At 46.1% G+C, this 21829-nt stretch overlaps 1 long non-coding RNA gene across 1 annotated transcript in view; it reads right to left on the bottom strand.

Annotated features, from left to right (window-relative positions):
- Nucleotides 1–2445: 2445 nt before the first annotated feature.
- Nucleotides 2446–21829, bottom strand: part of LOC119242746 (uncharacterized) — a 67646-nt gene continuing 48262 nt past the window's right edge. The window contains exons 3-4 of the long non-coding RNA XR_005124556.2: nucleotides 15035–15211; nucleotides 2446–2850 (exon numbers count right to left, since the gene is read on the bottom strand). This is a non-coding gene — a long non-coding RNA (uncharacterized LOC119242746). The remainder of the gene's footprint in view (nucleotides 2851–15034; nucleotides 15212–21829) is intronic.

Below are 21829 nucleotides of genomic sequence, written 5' to 3' on the forward strand. Positions count from 1 at the left end.
TACATATGGCTGTCATCCACATCACCTCACTTCTTTGTATTCTGCCAGATGATTTTTTTTATGCTTTCTAAAAATTGCAGTGTGGTTGACATACACATAGTATTTGTTGCCACTGTACAATGTAAAGATTCATAATTATATATATTACTGAATAATCACAACTATCCCAGTTAACATCTGTTACCATACACAGCTAAAAAAATTTTTCTGACAAGCAATTTGAGAATCGACTTGCTTAGCAGCTTTCAAATACGAAACACAATATTGTTGGCATCGTCTCCATGCTGCACCTCACAACTCAGGACTCGTATATCTTACACCTGGAAGAGTGCCCTTTGACCCCTTTTCTGCCTCTTTCCCAGTTGTCTTTCCCAATTCTGGCAAACTCCTTTCTATTGTGTGTCTAGAGTTTCTCAGTTTGATTTTAAGTTTCCACATGTAGTATTTAGCTTTTCTCCATCTGATTAATTTCACTTGTCATAAAGCCATCAAAGCTCAACCATATTGTCACAAGACAAAATCTCCCTATTTTATGTCTGTGCGTGTGCATGTGCGACTTCTCCATACTGTTTTCTGTAGTGGCTGCGCCAATTTACATTCCCAACCTACAATGGGAATGTAAACCCTTTAAAAAGAGACACTCTATGGGGGGTGGTGGGCGGGGAAAGGAGAGCTTGGGGTCAAAATAAGGGGGTGGTAATTGTACCGGGAATATAAAAAATAAAATTTAAATAAAATGTGAAAAAAAAAGTCTATAGGTGTCCATTCATTCACTCACTATCCCTTCAAAGTGCTGGAATCTAGGGCCTCCCTGGTGGCTCAAGGGGTTAAGACGCAGCCTATGAAGCCGTCCGCAGCCTCTGCAGCACAAGTTCAATACCCCTGCCAGCCAGGGAGCAACCCACATGGCGTGGCAGACCTCTCCTATCTCACCTGCTGCTCCCCTCAGCAGTGTGTTTCAATTGATCTGCCTGTTCTGCTCCCCACTCTGTCTCTGGTGAATCCTCTCACCTTCCTGCACTTCTGGCCTGTACCCCAGTTCTTGCATAAATAAATCTTAAAAAAAAAAAGGGTTTCTCTTTTCTCAACTACAGTTTCAACACTTGTTTCTTTTCATTTTGATAATAGACATTCTACTAGTTGTGAGCTGGTCTCTCTCTGGCTTTCATCTACATTTCCCTGCACACTATATGTCTTCCTTGGGGAAATGATTACTAGTGTCTCTAAGCTGCTTTCATAACTAGAATTTGTTATCGTTGCTATTGAGTTGATGAATTCTTTATAGAGGTTGAGTATTAATGGCTTATTAGATACAATTTACAGATATTTTCTCCCCTTTGATAGGCCACCTTGTTCATTTTCTTGATGGATTCCTTCACTGCACAGCAGCTTTTTAGTTCAGCATAATTCTACTTGTTTATTCTTGCCTTTGCTTTTGGTAGCGAATCCAAAAATCATCTAAGACCAATGTGAAGGAGCTTACTACCTGTGTTTCCTTCTAGGATTTTTATAGTTTCAGATCTTACATTCACGTCTTTAAGCCATTTTGACTTAGGTTTTGTGGCTGGTGGAATGGATTGGTCTGGTTTTATTCTTTCATCTGATTGTTCAGTTTTCCTCACATCACTTGCTAACACACTATCCCTGCCCCTCTGTGAGGCCTCTGTTGTACATTAGTTCAGAGATGTGTGGGTTTAATTCTGGGCGTCCTTTTCTGTTCCATTGAGCTATGTGCTTATGCCACAATATTTTCATTGCTAGGCCTGTGATGATAAAATCATTCTTTATACCATTAGCACTATAGGTTCTTAGCCTGTGCATTGAAAACACAACTCAGTGTTTCATCATCTGCATAATTCAATAGATTTCACCTTGTTCACTTTGAGGTACTCCCCCTTCCTTAAGGATCGTTTTCTTACTAGCAACCCCTGTGACTTAAAAGCCAAATTCCCCCCGTAGTTTTTCTGTGTGACTCTGATTTAAATAGAGGAGAGATCAGTCACAGAGTGAAGGCCAGTTCTATTAAAGTCAAAAGAGACTGAAAGTGACAGTTGAGGCATGGACGCGAGGGATGAAATTTAGGGGCCGCTGGGATGACAGCCCATGTTCTGGCACTTTCTGCAACAGGCAGAGAAGAGCAGCACACGCTGGGGCTACAGGTTAGTGGGCGGGGCTTTGTACATGTTTCACAGCTGACGTTCACCTGCTAGCAGACTTGGCAGGAGTGTAAAGAATAGCCGTGCCACTGATGGGAACGGCCTCGAAGGTGACGGCGGAGACTGTTCTTCTCCGGGGTCACTCTCCCATTTATACCCAAGTGCGTGTGGAGTGCAGAAGCCAACTCATTAAGAAAGAGCATAAATGTTCTTTAAGTGAAGAGCTACCTTCTTGGAAGAGCTAAAAGGAATGGGAAAGGGAGACGGAAAGGTTAGGTTCAGCCTCATTTAAAATATATTCGAGTATGTTCAAGATCTGTTCACAGCATGGGGTACCACTTCTGCAAAGACCCTCATTTGTTGACATGCCACCGTGTTTCCATACGATTCCAAAGGATCATCAAATGAGCAAACCTTGTTGCTTTTAAGTATTTTCTGAGCTTAGTGTATTTACTACTACAAACCTTGACAAGAAGAGGGATTAATACAGATGCGAGTCCACTATTTACTTTCTACAGGTACAGTTGCCAGGCAACCATCACAGTACAACACACAGCGTTGTCGTTATGGATCCGCCTCCCTCTCCTGCACCTCCTTTAGTGCCCAAATGAAAAACAGTGTTGGCAACGATGACACTTAAAAGGGTTCATCCTCCAGGCACTCTCTCTTGTAGAAATTGCAGAATACTCTGGAGCTGGGGAAAATGATTCCATGTTATTAAAATATCCTAGTTCGGTAGAGAAAATGCACTTACATTAAGTCTGTGACTAAAAAGATAATACAGATGATGAAACTTTAAAATTAGCCATGTAAATTATTTATCATATATTAATATAAGTCAGCAGGGGTGCCGGGCACAGAAGAGGTGCTGTCTCATGCACACCCTGGGTATGGCTCAGCTTTCCTCCATAGTAATTTCATCTATACCATTCACAGGATGACAATTTTATATCGTAAGAGGTCCCCTGGTAGTGGGTATTAATTTATAATAGAGGGGAACAGCAGGGAGAAATTTTTTTGTGTGCTCCTTGCCAGTAAAACACACAAACTGCTCCCTGGAGGCACATACAGTTATATATTAAAACATTAGTGATAGCACTAGAGTTAATAAGAGATATAATATACAGTACAGCCATATACAGTACATATTAACAATCCACAAAAAGAGATCGTAGATCCTAAAGGAAAACTCCCTGGATAAATTGTGTTCTGTGCTTTCTCGTGGTTTAAAAACACATCCTCTCAGAAAATGTGTAATGCCGCCTCGATGGGATTCACTATTATCTGAGGTCAAATAACTGAAGACTATTTTTTTCCAGTGAAACATAAAACATAAAACCTTCTATTGTTGTCTGTAAACCATAATAGAACTGCCAGTAACCAAGAGACAAAATGTTTCCAAAGTAATAGAAAACATTAAGCTAGATTAGTGATTGTCACAGTTCTTTAAATGATTCCTCTTCCACATGCAAAATACTTTCAACTGGGGTGCTGAAAATGAAAAATACATATAACGGAACTACTTCAGGCTATTAAGAAACAGTAATTTAGCATCTATTTAATATAACAATCCCTGTATTTTGATCAAGATCTAGCCCTCATCCTGTATAAAAGCAGCATTTTAAACATCTATCCCTTGTCATTCAAGGACTTGGAAATATCTTGCTAAAATAACTTTGTTTAGGAGCTCAACAAGCATTATACTCTCAGCTGCATGAAAAAGTCACATCAGAGAATACGGGTGGAATCTAGAACCAGGTAGGTACAGCTCATCAAGGGTAAGTGGCACCTCCAAGAGTGGACTAGCTGTTACCCTGTTCTCAGAGATTGTCACAGCAACACCCTGTTCCCAAAGGCTTCATCTGTCCATCCTTACAAGCGTGGGCTGGCTAGAAGACCATAATGACAATGCAACCAGAGTCAGATCAATTACATGGCTGTGAATTCTTTCCATTCAAAATCTGACACTGTCTAGGTCTTCTCTGAACACTCCTTAACTCATGGCAGTGTTTATTCATCCTCTTCAGTCTAGTATATTCCGCAACACCGTGTCTCCCAAACTTTCGGCCCCATCATCAATGCATAGCTTACTGGTTACAGCTCATCCGATGCCTCACTGACAACTTCAACTGTTCTATCGCAATTCATAGTATTGTCCTTCACAGTTTTAAGAGAGAAAAATGTTTGGATGATGATAACACCTACCTCACAGAGGTGCTCTGAAGAGGAATGAGAGCTCTGATATCAAATAGTAGGTGCCCCCTGTCTCTACCGTTCATGTAACTAATTACTGAGTCTGGCTTTGTCTCTGCCTTGAATTGGTGTAATAGCTCCCTGACTTCCGTTCCTCTGACAGTTCTGCTCCAGTGCCACTACAGCTATTTCTGCAACACAAACCTGGTTATGTAACTCCCCTGCTTAAAAAGCTTATGTCAAGAGAACCAGCTCCATAGCCCTTAGCTTAATAAGCAACGCTGTCACAAACTGGGGCAGCCCAGATTATTAACCTCATTGACTACATTCCAGAATGTTCCTCGACAACTTTTGACCTTCCATATCTCATTGCATTTGAATGTACTGTTCTCGCTGCTTGGAGTCTTCTCAATTTCTCTACTTGGTTTGCTGGATATTTTCCATTTCTTCTAATCCTGCCAGGATCGTTCTATGGCACCATTCCACCGCTAAGGACCAGAGCATCTGGCTTGCCATGCTTGTCCCTGTCTTGCACCATGTATACCCATATGCATGTGTATTTGTTGAAGAGGGGAAATGAATTTTCATAATTAGTGGCCCCTGACTGACACACCTATGAGTGTGTCAACACTCAAATATACCATTAATAATACATCATATTAAAAGAGCATACCATGTTTCAGTTCCTTCATATACCACAATATGTAGGTTTCATCCTTTTACAGATTGTCAAGTGTCATTGCGAGAATGCAGGTGTTTAAGCACAGAGCTCCTTGTTCTGGGCTTGCTCTTCCATAGCATGTTTTGTGACCTCTGGCTACTATGGCATTTAGCTTGCTGTACAGTTCAAAACATTTACTCTTGAACTTGGAATTCCTTCCTGATTTTGAGGTAGGTTTATGGGGGCTTTGTTTCCAGCTTTTCCTGACAACAGGGACATTCAGTTTTTTTCTGATGCACAAGTATTGCTCTATTTTTTTTTTCATTTGATAAACAGAGAATGAGGTGGGAAAGAGGGGAGAGAAACAGAAGACTGAGAAGATAAAGGAGAAGGGACAGAGAGGTGCGATAAGAAAGGAGAGGAGGGGACCTCCCCTGGTGGCGCAGCGGTTGAGCGCTGGGCTGCGAAGCTGCCCGCAGCCTCTGCAGCGCCAGTTTGATCCCCGGCCACCAGGCGAGGGTCGCGCAAGGGTCCCACATGGCGTGCACAGACCTTTCCTGTCTCGCCCGCTGCTCCCCTCAGCAGTGTACTTCGTCAGTCTGCCTGTTCTGCTCCCTGCTCTGGCTCTGGTGAATTCTCTCACCCTCCTGCACTTCTGACTGTACCCAGTGCTTGTATAAACAAATAAATATTTAAAACACACACATATATATATAAAGAAAGGAGGGGAGAGATACAGAGTCCAGAACGGTGCAGGGGTTTAGAGAAATAGGTGAGTGATAGAGCACAGAGTGTGGAGAAAAGACCAGGAGAAGAATAAAAAAAGATGGGGCGAAGAGCCAATATAGAGGTGAGGAGAGGAGAAACAGATGAGAGATAGGAGGGAAGACATGTGGAGGAGTAATTAGAGAATAGAGGGTGAAAATGGAGAGAGACGATAGAGGGGTGAGAACAGAGGAGAGACAGTAAGAGGGGGCCAGAGATACACAGAATAGGAGCAAAGGAGATCACCTCACCATCTCGCCCTTCACCCCTTTAGCAGGAAAGCAGAGAGATGGAGTCCAGAGGAGACAAAAGAGAGACGCGCGCAGAGAGAGAGGGGAGGGTGATACAGAAGACTTAGGGAGACAGTGAGCAAGAGGGAGGAGATTCAGCGGAGGACAGAGGTAACAGGAGAAGGAATGAAAGGAGACATGGAAGCGCAGGCGTGCTGCGGAGACGGGGGGGGGGGGGGGGCAAGACAGAGGCGAGAGATGCAGCAGCCTTAGGGGGAGAGGAAGGAGAGGCAGAAAGCTATAGACAGAGCTGCGAGACCTGCAGAGTTGAGGGACAGGTGGAGAGCAGCGTGCAGGAGGAGAAATGCAGAGGGGGGAGAGAGAGAGGCAGAGAAAGCAGAGCGCCAGGGAGGAGTAGAGTAGATGCAGGAGAGAAGAGTGAACAAAGAGGTGGCGAGAGAGAGAGAGAGAGAGAGAGAGAAGGCTGGAAACTGAGAGACAAGGTAGAGGAGAGATAGAGGAGCGAGGAGATGAGAAGTGGAGAAAAGTGACAGAGGAGAGAGAAAGAAAGAAAATGAGGAGAATGGAGGGCCTCCCCGGTGGCGCAGCGGTTGAGCGCTGGGCTGTGAAGCTGCCTGGAGCCTCTGCAGCACCAGTTCGATCCCCGGCTGCTCCCCGGCCACCGGAGGAGGGTCCCACATGGCGCGCAGACCTCTCCTGCCGCCCGCTGCTCCCCTCAGCAGTGTACTTCGGTCCTTCTGCCTGCTCTGCTCCCCGCTCTGGCTCTGGTGAATTCTCTCACCCTCCCGCGCTTCTGACTGTGCCCAGTGCTTGTATAAATAAATAAATAAATAAATAAAATGAGGAGAATGGAGAGCAGAGGAGAGTGACACAGACAGAGAGACAGAGGGAAGAAAGAGGCACAGGCCTCTCCAGAGCGAGCGAGGGGAGAGGTCGGCAGGAGGGTGGCCGCACACAGACAGGGCGGAGGAGGAGAGATGGTGAGAGGAGCAAAGGGTCAGGCGCAGATTCGGAAGTCACAGGGCGTGGAGTGTGGAGCACACGAGGAGGAGAAGACAAGAGGGACGTGAGCAAAATAAGAGGAGAGAGGTGGGGACACGGCAGACACGTGGGGAGGTCGGGCGGCGACCAGGGGAGCGCGAGGACAGAGGGGTGAGCAAAGAGACGGCGAGACAGAGAGGAGTGGAGCAGGACAGTGGGCTCGGCTGAGCAGAGGGAGAGAGACGGACGGAGATGCGTGTGGAGGAGAGAGAGCTGAGGCCGGACCCACGGGGGAGCATGGAGGCGCCATGGCGGGCTGGCACGTGTGCAGAGGGGAGAGCCAGCCAGCAGCGAAGGAGGCTGGAGACACGGCGGAGGAGAGAAGAGAGGCTGCATCAGAGAGAGAGAGAGAAGTGGAGGGGATGCAGGACAGAGGGGAGATGAGAGAGGAGAGAGGAGCCCGTGCAGGCCGCAGAGCTGAGGGCGGCGCGGGAGGGGAGAGGCAGGAGAGCCAGAGGGCTGGGGCACGGGGCGCCGCGTGGAGGGAAGGGTGAGACACACAGAGAGGAGGGAGAAACAGGCCAGAAGAAATGTCAGTGAGCCCGGGCGAGGCTGGGGTGAACATGGAGACGCGGGAGAGGGCAGTGATGTGGGAGCAAATGAGCTGAGGAGGCGCAGAGCAGAGCAGATGAGGGAGGGTGGGGGGGAGCATGCAGGAGGGGGAGCAAGACAGGAGGAGAGGGAAATACAGAGAGGGGGACTGGAGAGCGAGAGAATTCAGAGGGGGGGAAGATGGAGGGGGGAGGAGGAAGGCAGCAGCCCTGCTGCGAGGGCAGAGGAGACAGGTGGAGGCAGCAGACAGGAGGGAAGTCAGCTCGCAGGGAGAGGAGAGGAGAGACACAGAGAAAGGCCCAAAGACAGCACCTGGGGAGGGGCGGGAGAGAGAAGCTGAACAAGATGGGGTGACAAAGAGGAGCCCAGGCGCTGAGCGGAGGGAGAGCCGGGTATGTGGCCAGGAGAGCGAGGGGGAGGGGGAGAAAGAGGAGCACGAGACAGACGGGAAAAATGGAGAGAGGCGAGGTGAGGAGATGCAGAGACAGGAGAGGGGAGGGGCACACAGTGGAGAAGGAGAAGCGGCAGAGGACAGAGGACGAGGGGACAGACGGGAAAGTGCTGAAGACACGAGGGATGGAGATGTGATGAGCGCAGAGAAATGGAGCAGATGACGGCGAGAAATGAGCAAAAAGCTGGGGAGACAGAGGACACAAGAAATGCAGAGGAGGAGGAGGCGAATGAGATGAGGGGTAGAGGCGAGCAGGACGGGGGCCAGGTAGGGAAGAGGCTGGGGAAAGGAGAGAAACGACAGGGGGTACAGGACAGTCAGGGAGAGGGAGAAGAGCAGAAATAGGACCCAGACAGACAGCAGGTGGGAGGAGCGAGGAGAGAGTGTGACAGGGCAGGGAGAGGGGCAGCCCCGACCCCGCAAACCTGCCTGTTCTACATGGGTTCTGCCATCGCCGCATCCACACACAACATGAGACTTTAATACAAGTAGGAAACAAGACAGGAAAGGCAAAGAGTCTAGTTTCTAAATCAAGCACCCAAAGTGACCCGTCCCCTTGTGGGTAAAACTCCATCCAGATGGGATTGGCCCAGAGCAAGGCCCCAAAGCCTGCCACAAGTCTAAAGCATCTTCCAGTGGGGACCCCCAGAAAAGGGTCAGAAACAACCAGACAAGCCCGGAAGGAAAAGAGCAAAATCAACATCAAGATAAAAGCCGCCATGGTCACCTCCCCACGGGTCTCACCCACATCTGTGTCACCCAGTCCACGACCAAAAGACAAGCGCAGTTTCCTCACGTGTCTCTAGGCTCCACGCGCCTCCTCCAGGTCTCCTCCTGGCTCCATCCTGCTTCCTTCCTCAGTCTCCTCTGCAGCTTCTCTCCCTGCTCAGCTCCACCCTCCCTTGGGTGGGACAGGGAATCTGGAACCTCCCCCTTTCCTGGGGACCACCCTGTTATAAGAGGGCACAGAGAGGGGACAGGAGGAGCGTGGGCTGCAGAGGTGAGCGCTGGAAGAGCGACAGGAGAGGGCGCAGCATGTGAGGAGGTGAGACCCAGGGAAACGCAGACGGGGAGGGGAGCTAGAAGAGAGGGGACAGCAGAGGAGAAGCAACAGATGGAGTCTGGAGAAGACACGAAAGCCACCAGCGAGCAGAGACAGGGAGCGATGCAGAAGTGTGGGGTGGGGGGGGAGTGAGGACACAGGTAAAGGAGAAAAGAGACAGAACCAGAGAGGTGAGGAGAGGAGGTACAGACCAGAGGCTGGAGAAGGGGAAAAGCGGTGGAGAGACTTAGACGGAGACTGAATAGAGGGTGAGAAGAGACCAGGCAGGAGGAAGACAGAAAGACAGGACATAGAATAGAGTGTAAAGCTGAGCCGGGGGAGCAGTGTGGAGAGGACAGAGAGCGACAGACACAGAAAGGAAAGTGAGGTGAGAAGAAGAGAGTGAAAGGCAGGTAGCCAGGGGAGGAGAGTCATGAAGACATGGCCGAGACCAGCATGGGCTTCGTGGCGAGCGCGAGAGCAGATGCAGGAGAGACAGGAGCACAGAGAGGGAAAGACAAGGGACGGAGGCAACACAGGGCGCGCGCGAGAGTATGGCGGAGCGAGGAGAGACACAGCAGACGGGCTGCACAACATGAGGGTGACAGGAGACCTGTGGAACCTGTGCTCACTTTTCCGTCCCCTCCACATAGCACAGTCAGACAGTCGTGTCACTGCACAGCAGGGCGTCCGTGGAGCGAGGGCCGGGCAGGCCCTCCCCGCCTGTGACTATGAATTTCAAGCTACTTACCTAACCCCCGTGCACAACTTGCGGGGACTGCTCTCCACAGATGAACAAGCCGCTCATTTATCTGCTTTGCTGGTTCTGGGTACCCGTGAGCTGTGCTGCTGAACTATAAGGTACACACACAGGCAGTCAGCAGCTTGTTAAAATAGGGATTCTGATGTGGCCCTCGGTGGGCCTGTGAGGCCATGTTTTTAACACGCTCCCGGGTGGGGCTGCTGGCGCAGGCCCCCAGCCTGAGTGGAGAGGGACCAAGGCGTGCCAGGCAGTCACTGAATGCAGGGTTTGGTGTATACAGTCCCATTTACCCAGGAAAGGCAGTATTTCGAGAATTCTACCTGCTAGTAACTACGCCTGTCATATCAGTCAGCCAAAGGAATAGTCACTTCCCAAAACTGGAAATATGCGTTACCACAATATTCGTTCTTTCAAAAGCAAACAATCGAAGAAGATACAGATTTTTCACTACTGCTTTTCTAAAATCACGCAGTATTTTAACAACTCCGGGTGTGCCCCCGGGGATGTAGGAACATCAGCTGGGCCTCAGATTTATAGCTGATCAAAATAGGGACAATGCTTCTGTGTGCCTAGAATTTTGTCCATAAATGTATATCCCTCACTACATTTTTTAAACAAAAAGAATGTCTTAGCAGTTGTGGATAGATAACAACACACACTAGTTAATGTGGGGCAGGAACTGTGTTGTAAAACATGACAACTCAGAGCCTCAGCTGGAGCAGTAACGGGAGGGTTCTCGAAGCTGTCAGACACCAAACCGGATAGGTCAAAACACTAATAAGGGGCTCGGGGATGCTTATGGTACACCCTGAGAATGAGGAGCTCTCTGTGATGTCGAGCTGAAACTGCTACCATTTCCAAGAGAAAACTTTACTAACAGGGAATACTTTTATGGAATTAATAACACTTATCACCCTTCATCATACACCATGAGATAGAGGATTCATTTTTTTTAGAAGAAAACAGCAGATTGGAAGGGAGCCAAGGCATGAGTCCCAGCCTTGAAAACCCTGAGGTCCCACTCCATTTCCAACACCTTTGCATCAACTCTTGGCAAGAAGCAAAAGAAACTAGTTAGCATGTGAGGCCATGCTGGCAAAGGGCCCTTGTCAGCTCCAGGCAGAAGTTTGCCTGGCGTCCACTCTGATCCTAACGCAGTGTCTCTGTTCACCCTTTTCAGTCTTAAAACTGCGCTCAAGGACACCTCTGATACACTCCTGATTGTTAAGTCACGTGCAGCAGTTTTCGGGGGTCAGGCGATTCTTTCCGGAATAGCACCCTCAGACACTGTGAGGCCGGCCCGACCTAACTCATCCAGACACCCACAAAGTTCTATTCCACCACGATTTACCCAGCACAATGGTGCATTTTGTTTACAGCAGTCACTGAAACTCACAGACATGATCCAGACTGGATTTGAGATGAGTGTACAGTGACTGCCCTTTTGCTTCTTTTGGCTCTTTTTTTTAGTTTACAGAAGTGTTTTTTAATGAACAGAGGAAACAGCATCAACCTACAGCAAATACCTATTTTCTCCGCAGCTAGTGATAGGCAAGATGATTAATTCTAGGTGAGAACAGTCAAGAGGCAGAAAAAATCAAGTTGATGTTACTGTAGCAAATTAACACATAAATGGAAATCTGCATGGCCTGTTAAGTTCTTCAGACTAGTTATAAATAAAATATATTAATTCAAATGACTTCTCCCAAGATAATCACAACAGTATGCTCACCCCAGTAAGACAGCATCTATAATTAGGACTCTTACCTATTTAAGAGAACTGCTTTTCATCGTTTAGTTTTTGCTGACCCCTCAGCGTTATCACACTGGTGGAAATGGGAAATGAATTTGTAAGTGGAGCACTGTAGTTCAGCAATAACAAAATAAACACATCACGTCCTGCTAGTCATACCAGTCACGTGAACCGATGGGGATGAGATTTCAAATCGTACCCTATGATCATCATTTTCCATGTGGCACTCTGGGTGCACCTTTATGGGGAAAATTATTCCATCTCTGGACACAAGAAAGGCTACCAGCGAAATAGGTTTGTCTCCATTGCAAAAGGATAGAAAGACATGAAAACAGTACTTTCAAGTCAGATGAACTTTGTTCTTCGGGTTGAGTTGCTCTGTCAACACCCAAAAAACAAATTTCATTCCAACAGTACAACATCAAATTTTTAAAAAATTCCTATTTACTCCCAGAAGGGGGTTGTTGCTTTGAAATTATGCCCCGCCCCCCATAAATGGTGACTACCTCAGGATTCTGAAATCCCCTTTCTCAACCCTCAGAACTCTCTCTGGCTACTAGGGGAAATACAGCTTGACAGCCAACTAGCTTAGTAGTATTTGAAGAGACAGGGGCATAAAAGAAAGTCATGTCTATTTAGTATCCAAATTCAAGGCCTATGTCATGGACATAAAAAAGGAAAAACCAGGCGTGTTTTGACTTAACATCAAAACCTTTTCCGGGGAACATGCTGGGGCTTTCTTATCTCAAATGGGCTGCATTAATGCTAATGCAAACTTGAAGCTCTTAGTTGTGGTAGCCTTCAGTGATCTTGCTCTGACATCACAGTTAGCGTCTGTAAGAAGTAAATGACCGGGTTCTACATGCATTTTTTTCCCCTATGCCATAAAAATATTTTCTCTTCAGAGGAAAATAGTCCCTGAATTACTTTGCCTCTACTCTCTATTCTACTTTCTCTTAACAACTGCAGTTTTCTTTATGGAATTAAGCTGCAGAATCTTGTACTGGCAACTCAAGTGATACTTAAAAACCCAAGTAAAATCTGACAAAAAATATTAGGAAACTTCCACATAACGTGGATATATCTTAAAATAATGTTCAGAAAACAAATGGGAAGAAGCAGCAGAACAGGAAAGAGGTGGTGGGAAAGTCAACAATAAAGAACAACCAAAGTGGCATATTTGTAATTCAGTGCCTTTTTGTAAAATAAACACAAATGCCCTACTACTATCAGCACTTCCTGTTTTACGTGTTATCAGATTATACTAAAACTTGTTTTCATGTGCCAAGTATATAAGAAATAAATGAATGACTACCTAAAAAAAGACAACTCAAACAAAAAATGTGGAAAAGGAAAAAAAATCTAATAGTGCAAAGCAATATGAAATAAAAGAGGGACCTTTCCATTAAAATAATAACATGAAACCCATGAAATGCATCAGAAAGACCATATTTGAGAAGTAGTTAATAACAAGTGTTGGTTAATATATGGAGAGACAGAAACACATGTAAGTGGCTCAGAGAAGTTCAAACAGGTACAGAAGTTCTAGAAAACAATCCAGCAACATTTCAGAAGCTAGCAGAAGTCCTAATGGCAATACCCTTCCTCAGTATATACCTGGAGGACATTCTCACCAAGGTGGGTCAGGTCATATAGGAGGTGTTCACTGGTGACTCCTCTGAGCCACCCTGTACCCGAGCTCTTACATGCATAAATGTGGGGGGGGGAGGGTTAAAGAAAGGGCCTACCTGGTGGCACAAGGGGTTAAGCACAGGACTGTGCAGCTATCGGCAGCTACTGCAGCATGAGTTTGATCCCGGCCAAGGAGCTACCCACATGACGCGGCAGACCTCTCCTGTCTCGCCTGCTCCTCCCCTCAGCAGTGTATTTCACTCTGCCTGTTCTGCTCCCCACTCTGTCTCTGGCGAGTACTCTCAACCCCCACACCTCTGGCCTGTACTCCAGCTCTTGTATGCATAAATAAATAATTTTTTTTAAAAAAAAGGAGGTGTTTTACTTGTAATACTAGATCCGGAGTCTCCTTGACACTATGGCTGGGCAATGGATAGGTTCTGTGGGCAACATACAGCAGTGAGAAGCAACAAACAACCCAGACGACAATGTGGAGAGAGCTTAAAAATATTAATTCAAGAAAAAGAATGAGATGTGGTGCCCTTTGTGTAAATTCTTTAAAATATACACACACAGCAACATCAGTACTTTCTAAGCATGCCGACTCAGGTCACCAGACAAGCACGTGAGGGGACAGCCCTGGCAGGGGGTAGTGACAGGAATGAATCACAGTTCCATTTTATTTTCCTTTCAAAGTGGAGCACGTGGGGACACTTGTCATGCAGCGAACATCCTCATGGCTGGGCGGAGCTCTGGGGAGCATGCTCCGGACTCAGTTAAGTGGTTTATTCCATGCTGAACACTGCCAGCCCACCAGGACAGCCTCACCCTGTACACAGTTTATAGCTGTGCTTAATTTATATCTGTAGTATTACTGAAAGTGAACATGCATAAAAATTACTAGTATTAAGATGTAAATTAATGAGGAGCATTGGTCCTCGTCAGACCCACTGCTAACACACATGCAGGATGGAGCCAAGTCCCCACCGGTCCAGTGGAGGCTCACATACCCAGTGTCTACCTAGTTACCATGTAAAAAGGTGTATTTATATAAAAATATATAAAGTTATACATCAACCTAAACATTGGAAATAGAAAGTGATCTCTCCACCTGCCTTCACAAGAATACCTTCTTCGTGACCTGGAAGCCAAGGTTGGCATGTGGAAATTGTGTAGTTTTCAGAGATGAGTGCTGGAACACCAAGGCATGGGGAAAGCCACCCTGTGCCACCTTTTTCCATCCTCCGTTCTCCCTCCATTCATGCTTCTAAGAGTCCCAGCCAGCACTTAAAAACATCCAACCATTCTTCTCCTGAATCCAAGCGGCTGCCCCTTAGCTATCTCCCGGGGAAAGTCCTCACGCTCCCTGGAAGCAGATGCTGCTAGTAGGCAGGATGTTCTGGGGTCCCCAACAGTCTGTGACAAGTGTGCATGTCCACTTAGCCCTGTAGGTCCCTTGTAGGGAGAGGGCCAGAGCAGGTCCCGAAGAGTGGGGTGAAGCTGTCCTGGTGGGCTGCCAGTGTTCAGCCGTGGAACAAACCGCTAAACTATATAAACTATACTGAAGGCTTCTGCCTCCCACCCCCAAATTCGTATGAAGCCCTAAGGCTCAATATAATGTTACTTGGAGATGGGACCCTTTGGTGCCATTGGGAAGTGTTTATGTTCAGATGCGGTCATGAGGGAAGGGTCCCCATGGTAGATTTAGCGTCCACTGTGAGAGGACAGAAGGAAGGCAGCCATCTGTAAACCTGGAAGTGGGTCCTTATCGTACCTGGGAGCAAAACAGCTGACACCTTGTTCTTGGACTTCCAGCCTCAAAGCTGCTTGTCCCTAGTCTCTGGTACGTTGTTATGGCAACCTGAGCAGATGAAGACATGTGCCTTCTGAGGCTGCCCTTCAGATCTGTAGATTAGACATATTTGCTCTAACGCAGGCCAGCCAGAAGTCTCTGTAATAAAGAAAACACTAAAAAGTGTAAGTACTGTGATAATGATACTGACTTAACTTTTTGCTTAATGGAAATGAAGGCTCCCAACATCTGGAATGTCTTACTTATGGGTAAATGATTGCTAATAGCAACCTAATACTTCCCTGTTCATCCTTTCATTTAGAAATGAAACAAGAAACGTATCCAAATTAGCAGATTTTATAATTTCAGCCTCTAAGTCAATGATGATCTAATACTGATGAAATGGCCAAAAGCTCATTACTATGCATTGTTACATGGCCGTCAATGATACATCCACCTCAAATTTTAGAATTTTTGAAATGTTTCTTTAAGACCAACAGCAACTAAAAAATTTAGAAAATGCTGGTATAGTAAAAAGAATACTGATTTTGGAGCACAATTACTCTCACAGACTGGAAATACCATAAAATCTAAGAAATAAGAACAATAGTTTCATTAAAGGACTTTGGAAAGAACTGACTGAACTGCTTTGCTCACCTCCTCTACTTCCGATTCTACTTCGAAATCACTAATTCCCCAATACCTTCTCTCCATGGCCCTGCTCTCTTATGTTCTACCAGAGCCTTCATTAAGCCTTTTCTGTTCTTCTACTAATCCTAGTATATACCCCTCTAGTATATGCAATTTGTGCCAAAGAAGGCTTTTTTGAAAGAGGTGTGTGTCTCTGAGCTCAAATTAGAACGGCAGTTAGCAAAATTGCAAACATTTTCAGCATAGACTAGTGAATTTCACTGTCATTTTCTTTCCTTCTGGGGAATGATGACCAACAAAAAAAATGATATTCAAAGATTTTCTTCCTGCTACTCAGCATCCTTAAAATAACACATTTAAATCATCACTTTGTGTGACTTTTTTTTTAAATTAGAATCAAGGTTTCCAGGGAGGTAGGTGGACTAATTGTCCCTTTGGGAGAGACAGTTGGAAGGAAAATGTCTGTCCATCTGACTCACCATCAGGATCTCTCCAGTCACATAGGGGTGAATTTAGTATTCTTGGAAAAATATTTGACACAAATTGCTTTAGAATAAACAGAGTAAACTGCCTCTGTGAATTCTAAATCCACACCCAACGGGCATCATTTCTGACCTGCACCTATTTGTTCGGCAGACTCTGTGCCAGGCACTGGAGACGCACTATGAGCAAGAGAGTACACACTGAATGGGATGGCAGGTTTCATCAGTTCAATCCTGCAAATGATGAAGTGAAAAAAAGTTTTTCTTGGCCTGTTGCTAAAACTGAGGATCTAAAGTTCAAGTAGAGCAGAAGTCCATCTCCTTCCTCTGTCCCTACTACGCCACCTCCAGCTCCAGATGCCGCCAGGCTCCACCTTCTGTCTCCAGACTGCACTCTGCCCACAGCACAGACAGGCAAGGGGAGCAGTTCTAAGCGGCACTGCAGGGTACCCACCTGGAAATTGGCATGAAGTTAAGGTGTATTTTTTCTTTTTTTTTTTTTTAAAGATTTATTTATTTATTTATACAAGCACTGGGTACAGTCAGAAACGCAGGAGGGTGAGAGAATTCACCAGACCCAGAGCAGGGAGCAGAACAGGCAGACTGACGAAGTACACTGGTGAGGGGTGAAGCAGGTACGGCGGAGAGGTCTGCGCGCCATGTGGGACCCTCGCTGGTGGCCGGGGATCAAACCAGCGCTGCAGAGGCTGTGAGCAGCTTGGCAGCCCAGCGCCCAACCATTGTGCCACCGGGGAGGCCCACTCAAGGTGTATTTTTTAACCTAAACTATTTAATGTTTCATTGTACTATAAGAAAAATAAAAGATTACAGGGTCATCCTTCCCAGTTAGCCTTGAATGCATTTCCTTCTCTCGAAGAATGAGCGGAATTTAAATAGGGAGCCGGTTCAATTCCTTGAGGGGGTATAGCGGGAAACCTATTTTGCAGGCCTACAAATGGCTCATTTTCCTACCTGTACTCATTTGAACTAGATACAGGTTTTCCCGAAACCGTCAAGGACCTCTTATCTCCATTTACCCTTGGCTAGATTTTTACTTTTTGCTTCCTTCTAAGCTCTTCATTTCCAACCCTATCATCTTTCCCTGCAGCCCGAGAGTCTTTGTTCTGCTATGCATTTGTGACAACCAGGGATGCTACATTTTCCTGGCTGGCAGCCATTGAATTTGCAACACTTTTTCACAAAGGCTTTTGCAAATTTTCCTCTTGTCATTTTGTTCACATCTGTGGCTGATGTGGGACAAACAACACTCAGGTAATTTGCTCCCGCTATCCTGCCTGTGGCAGTGCCTACCCTGTCCGCCTCACCAAGCACTTCCGAGGTGCCTCTACGGCCTGGGTAGCGCCACTGTACCAATTTGAGGGCTCACTGCACATGCTTTCAGGGCGCTTTTACCCTGCCAATTTACCTTCATGCAAAACAGGTATTTCAAACATTTTTCAAACAGGAAATTCCATGCACTTTAGCTCGCATAGGTGGGGTAGTGGCCATAAGCTAAGTGCCTGGTGAGCGAGAGTCAGGAGTTAGAGATCTCATTCTGCCACGTACCAGCTGTGACGCTGTGGACCAGATATTTAACTTTCCAAGCTTTGATTAACTGAGTTTTTTCTACCTTTGTGAAAATTATTGAGATGGTACTTACATCTGATATATAATAATTGTTCAATAAATGTTACCTAATATTAATTAAAGACACTGATATACATATCATTCAACTATTAACAAGCCCATGCAAGGTTCAATGTGAAAGAAAGGAGGAAGTAGTACCTACCTGCTGTAAGGACATTATATTCCTACACTTTCAAACATGCATTCTCATATAACCAGTTAAAGTGATGCTCCTGTCTTCACAAAGCTTACATGGCATGCGGACAATGAGCCACATGGCATGATGTCTGGGGGAAGGGCCGCAGCCAACTGGCATTAAGAGGAACACCGCTGACTTTATGGCAGAAGCAGCAGACAAGGATAAACCTGGGAGCCCTCTCTTACCAGTGCTCATACTTCAACTCCAAGAACATGATCACACTGGAAATAAATACTCAGGTGTGCCACATTGATTAGGAAGATATGGCATGTCCTAGTCACACTGAGTTAGATTTCTTTCACTAGGTAACTAATAAGGCTTTCAACCAAAAAAGAGAATTATTTGGCTGAACAGACTCAAAAGTTGTAGGTGGAGGGAGGAGCGATCTTTAGGCATGGCTGAAGCCAGATGTTCTGATGATGCTCTGAGAGATGTGACACTTGGCTCTGCTTTTGTCTGGGTTGGCTTCATTCTCACAGAAGTTTTCACTCTGTTTTGGCCACTGGCAGCCTTGGGCTAACAGCCTCATGGTTTAGCAGTCACTACTGAAAGATCATTCTGGACTAAGCCCAGGATTCAGTCTCAATGGGCCAACTCAGGGCATGCACTCACTCTTGGACTAATCACACTGGCTAGGAAGAAGGACTAGGCCAATAGACTAAGCCTGGACCCTCGCCCACCCTGGACTGGAAGCTCTAGTCTACTGCACCTGAAACCTCTGGTTGCTCCAAAGGAAAATCAGGCTGCTGGCACCAGACCAGTGCTGTTGGATATGGAAAAACAAGACAACAGATGTTCATTGCATGGCCTAAATGCTGGAACTTGATGACTGGACAGGATTTAGATGAGCATAGGTGGAACAAAACAACATTATTATTCCCTAGAGAACCACAAGGAACGATTCTCAAATTACGTGTGTGCAGCAGGGCATGAATGATGGGGCCTCACAGATCACACAAGGAAGGTGTCTGAAGCCCACGTGTCAGTGACTATACGGATACAGGGCTGTGTATGGGTCTGGTGGGAATGTGGGGGTTTACTAGTGCTACCCAGGGGGTTACTGCAGTGGTCTATTGCAATTGTGTATGTGACTAACTGCATCAAAATGTAATAGTTGCTTAAAGTGATGACATTTGTCTTGTTCACCAATCTGCAGCAGTAATGGTTCTCGTTGTAATAAGCAGATCTCAAAGGTCTGGTCAGTTGATGTTGGCTGGCTGTTGGCTGGACCTTAGCTTGGAGTAGGGCCAGAACTGGTACCTTCTCTGATTGCTTGGCTTCCTTTTGTCACATCTGGGCCAGTGAGTGAGTGTCTCAAGGTCCCAGGTAAAACCTAGATCACCTTCTATCTTCAGGCTGTTTTTTCTTACTACTACATTTGTGCATATTTGCATTGACCCTGTGGTGTCTATAACTTCATAGTTGGCCTGAAATAGGCAGGCTGAAGAACAAGATATATTTCTACCTGAAATAAAGGACAAGTACTGAACTTAGAAACCAGTGAAAGGAAAACTTGTACACAATTATAAATGAAATAATTTACAAGGACTGAGCCCATACACCCAGGAAAAAAACAACAGAGATCCCAAAACAAAGGATAAAGGACAGCACCGAATGGGTAGAAAAAAAGAGAAGCTTTCACCTAGGGAGAGATTCATGTTTAAGAGGATTCAGAAGGAGCAAACTTTTCTCTGAGAAGCAGGGGAGGCTGGGGTCCTGCCTCAGGAACTCCATTCTTTTCAATCCTACATAGCAGAAAGGCGCCCCTAGAGTCCTCTGATTGAGACTGTGGCAGAAACATTCAGACTGTGGCAGAAACATTCAGTATAATCAAAGAAAGACAGCAGGCACAGAGAACCTGCCTTTTTAGAGCACATGCAAAGACTTCTTCACCCAAGGCCCCAGCCCTGTAACACTGGCCTGAGAAGCACCTGAATCATAAGTGAAGGAAACCTATTTCCTCATAACATCAGCCTGAGAGAGGAAAGGTTTTTGGGACAATACCCAGTTGGAAGCACTGTCAGGTGCTATCTTGGAAACTTTGCATAAACTTTCCCACTCTAGCACTAGTTCAGAATCCTCCTCATCCTACTAAAAACTGGATGAACCCTGCTGAGAGTTATACATAGTCCCTGGCACCCAAAACTGTCCTACTTCACCATCTGATGCCCCAAAACATCATACATCAGGGTCTTGGGACTACTTTGGACGTCTGCCCAGCACCCACTCAACAGCTACAGGTCACTTCCCACTCTACCTCACAAGCTGCACAAATGCAACAGATTGAGACTGTACCCACCCACCACCCCATAGCAGGCCCACACACCACGGTACACTGATACAGCAGAACAAGGGCTCAACCCACTAGGGGACACCCCTCAAGTACCTAGCACAGGTGATCCCTGGGGACTGTGTGCACTGGCTTCACAACACAGGGTCCCTTCAAATAGAAGAACCACAATTTATCCAGGCTTGTGTTATTGGATATTCAAATAATTTACTCTTGGATTATATTGCAGCAAACACCCTCAAACAAAAAAGAAGTTTCAGACATCAGCAAGATGAAGATGGGTGACAACAATGGATCCTTGCTTTGCTTACAAGAGGGACAACTAACATCCTAAAATAGGAAACCACTGAGAATCCCCAAATGCCAGAGTGAGCTGAAGTACCCGCCTGCATTGGAAGGGACACTGAGGAAATCTACACATCACCATGACAGAAGGGGGTAGAAACGTACACACGGGAGTTTGTAGGGCATGGAGAAGGCAGGGCTGCTAGCCAACCAGAGGGGACAGGAGAGCAGGGTTTACAGTTTATAAGGGAAGAGAGAGAGGAGGCCATACCCTAAGGGAAGACATTGACAGCCCGAACACTGGAGAGGCACACATGAAGAATGAGACTAGATTGCTACACCACACACAAAAATTAGTCCAAGTTGACTACAGAATTGACATGCAAGACCCAAAACTATAAAATGTATAAAAGTAAACATTAGAGAAAAGGTTTTTTTTTTTTTTTTTCCCCCCAACATCAGCCTTAGAAATGTCTTTGGAGATTCGACTCTAATGGCAAGAGAAACAAAAGCAAAAATCAGCAAATGGAACTCCGTCAAACAAAAAAGTTTCTGCACAACAAAAACAAACTTGCACCAGAATAAACAGATATCCTGCAAAATATAAGAAGATATTTGCAAATCATTCATCTGTTGTGTTGATATCTAAAATATATGTCTAAAGAACTCCAAAAGCTCCACACTGAAAAGCTACTCAATTAAAAAATGGGCAGGCAGGGGCCTCCCTAGTGGTCAGTGGTTTCAGCGCAGTGCTGTAAAGCTGTCCACAGCCTCTGCAGTGCGGGTTCAATTCCCGGCCCACCAGGGAGCTACCCACATGGCACGGCAGACCTCTCCTGTCTCGCCCGCTGCTCCCCTCGGCAGTGTATTTGTCAGTCTGCCTGTTCTGTGCCCCACTCTGTCTCTGGTGAATCCTCTCACCCTCCTGCATCTCTGGCCTGTACCCCATATCTTGTATAAATAAATAAATCTTTAAAAAAAATGGGCAGGCAATCTGAATAGACGCCTCTCCAAAAACATACAGGTGGCCTGCAGATGCATCAAATGGTGCTCATCATGTCAGTGTCTAGATTTGCACTCCCTAACAACGAGCTATCGCCACATACTTTTAAGAAACTGCAAGTTGTACAAGATGTGGACAGAAGGGCACCCTTACACACAGTTGGTGGAAGTATAAATTGGTGTAGCTGTTATGTTAGTCACTTCAAGTGTAATTGTTAAACCTAGTTATCATATCCTGTGAC

The sequence above is a fragment of the Talpa occidentalis genome, unplaced genomic scaffold, assembly GCF_014898055.3.
Source record: "Talpa occidentalis isolate TD23 unplaced genomic scaffold, MPIMG_talOcc4v2.1 talOcc4.13, whole genome shotgun sequence".
Taxonomy (NCBI): domain Eukaryota; kingdom Metazoa; phylum Chordata; class Mammalia; order Eulipotyphla; family Talpidae; genus Talpa; species Talpa occidentalis.